The sequence below is a fragment of the Pollachius pollachius genome (genome assembly GCF_949987615.1).
Source record: "Pollachius pollachius genome assembly, chromosome: 9".
Taxonomy (NCBI): Eukaryota; Metazoa; Chordata; class Actinopteri; order Gadiformes; family Gadidae; genus Pollachius; species Pollachius pollachius.
Window position 1 is genome coordinate 6,843,894 of NC_136942.1, and position 2,290 is coordinate 6,846,183.

Sequence of the window (2,290 nt, forward strand, 5' to 3'; positions counted from 1 at the left end):
TGTTTTTCTATCAGTTGCATGACCCATTCTGAATAGTCTCATAAGTGTTACCTCAACTCTCTGCGAGGTGAGCTCAACTCTGATATCAGATAGTGCTGATATGGTTTGTATCCTGTTTTTTTGATAGAAAGGAAAATACAAACAGAAGAGGAATATGAATCCCATATGAACCCTGCCACATACCGTGGCCCAAACTCCATCGTGGAAAATAAGGAATGATTGACAGGTTTCTAGCTCCCCAAACCTGGTCTCACTTTAGATGCATTCACACTGTCAGATCTATGAGATGGTCCTTGGTTCAGAAAAAAATATAAGAGCCATGTAGTCTGTTGCATGGAGGAGGGAAGTATGTCAGGGGTAATGTAATTAACGTTAGTCCCATTCATGCTTCATGGGCTCTGCCCCTTAATGTCACGTAAAATAAAGATACTTTATTTCCTCTTCATTTTTCTCTTTCAACCTTTCAAAATACATTTAAGCGCCCTTGATGTGAGATACAGCCGATGGCACAGAGTTAATTGAGTTGTTTGGGGCCGAGTTGTCGTTCCTGATGTCATGGGGAAGGTTCCCCAGGTCACATCAGGTCAAAGGGTTCTTCAAAGGGCAAAGGGTTTGAAAAGTGATCTGATTTGTGCCCAAGACGTCCGCCCTTGAAAGCCTTGTACAGCTTTAATTGTACTTTGATCAATAGGGGGGGGGGGGGGGGGGGACGACTTAATCGGATTGGTGTTTCTGTGGGGTGATTACGAAATGATAACAAAGCTGCCTGACTCCTCATAATGGATTGGGGTTCAGCAACAACAGACTGCAAACCTTTGGAGTCTGAGACTAGCAGAAAATCTGAAATATTTGGCGTGCATAATTAAGTGACAGCCTCTTTGGTTAGGGACAGCGAACATATATGCTGCATGATAACAAATATATTATCCCCTTTCTGTAGCTATGACAAGACGAAGAGGGACAGGGGACAAACTATGTACGTGGTATGCTCGATAAGTACTGTGTAAATCAGTAAGTTAGTCGTCAAATAAGCGGGAAAGCAAAGCAAATCAATAAATAATACAACGTTATTGCTGTATTATTGCTATGTTAGTATTATTATATCTATCAAAAAATCTATTCAACTAACGTCCAGAAAACTTGTGGACACCAAGGCTGCCTATACTGCCAGCAGTCATACGTTAACCCCAGACCTCCTCATCGATAAGTTGATGGTAGTCGTTTTGATAGAGTCTAAAGCAGCCGCTCTGTCAAAACAGCGTTTAAAACTTACAGCGCGTATCTGCAGTGTTTTTCATTCTCATCACTCCCTGGGGGGCTGGGAGGGGGGGGGGGCTGTTTAAACCAATAGGCAGAGCGCATCGCTCATGCCGTACTGCTGGTGGGAGTCCACAGTGCACACACTGAGATGCTGGGAGGCAGTTTGTAGGTGAACTCAACCTAGACTTATTCTGCCTAGCCGATGTAACAACACCCCCACGTTACATTAATTTATCCTGCAGTGCTTGGGAGATCTCTCTGGTTTCTCTCCTTCTCTGGACGTTTGTCACCGTATGCCGATGAGACGCGGCGTGAAGAGATTCTTCTGCTCAGGAATATCGCTTCTGGATATCGTTTCCACTGCAACTCAACACCGGGTGAGTGGAGAAGGTTTACACACCGCTGTAACAACAGCAGTGTATCGTTTTCTGTTTTAACATGCTGCAAGTGCAGCTTTGTTACTGTTCCGTCCGAAAGTGTAAAGTTTTCTGTGTGCGTGTAGGTGCGTGTGTGTGAGGGGGGTTTGTTTGTGAGGAAAATAAACGATGGTTTATCCTGCAGTGTTTCTCCCTATTGCATTAGATGACTTTTGACTTAAGACAACTTTAGTCACACTTTCTCTTTTGCTTAAACTAAGAAACGTGGTGAGGGAGCGTGGGGCGTTGGGCGGAGAGTTCAGGCCCCCCGCGGAGCTCCAGATGCACGGTCTCAGCTGTCGCCTGTCACTGGGGTGACAACTGGTCGGCACCCCTGACTTGTCTGCCTGCTATCCCGTTCCAAGTAGTCGGGATTAATGTATGGACTCAAGCACCCAGACCGTGTTGAGTGAGCGAGGCACTTGTCCCACAACACCGCTGACACACATGAGGAATGCCCAGCAGCCACTCTCCGGGTCAGACCGTGATGGATACGGTGTGATGGGAGCTTTAGTAGGTGAATGGTAAACGGACCGCGTCTGTACAGCGTTTCTTTTTTTTTTTTTACCAGTCGCCACTCAAAGCACTTTACAATATTGCCTAACATTCACCAA

The 2,290-nt window shown here is 45.6% G+C and overlaps 1 protein-coding gene across 1 annotated transcript in view; it reads left to right on the plus strand.

Annotated features, from left to right (window-relative positions):
• Positions 1 to 1,436: 1,436 nt before the first annotated feature.
• The window catches only part of prickle1a (prickle homolog 1a), a 27,890-nt gene continuing 27,036 nt past the window's right edge, over positions 1,437 to 2,290 (plus strand). The window contains exon 1 of the mRNA XM_079743759.1: positions 1,437 to 1,637. The gene's annotated coding sequence lies outside the window, so the exon portion shown is untranslated. The remainder of the gene's footprint in view (positions 1,638 to 2,290) is intronic.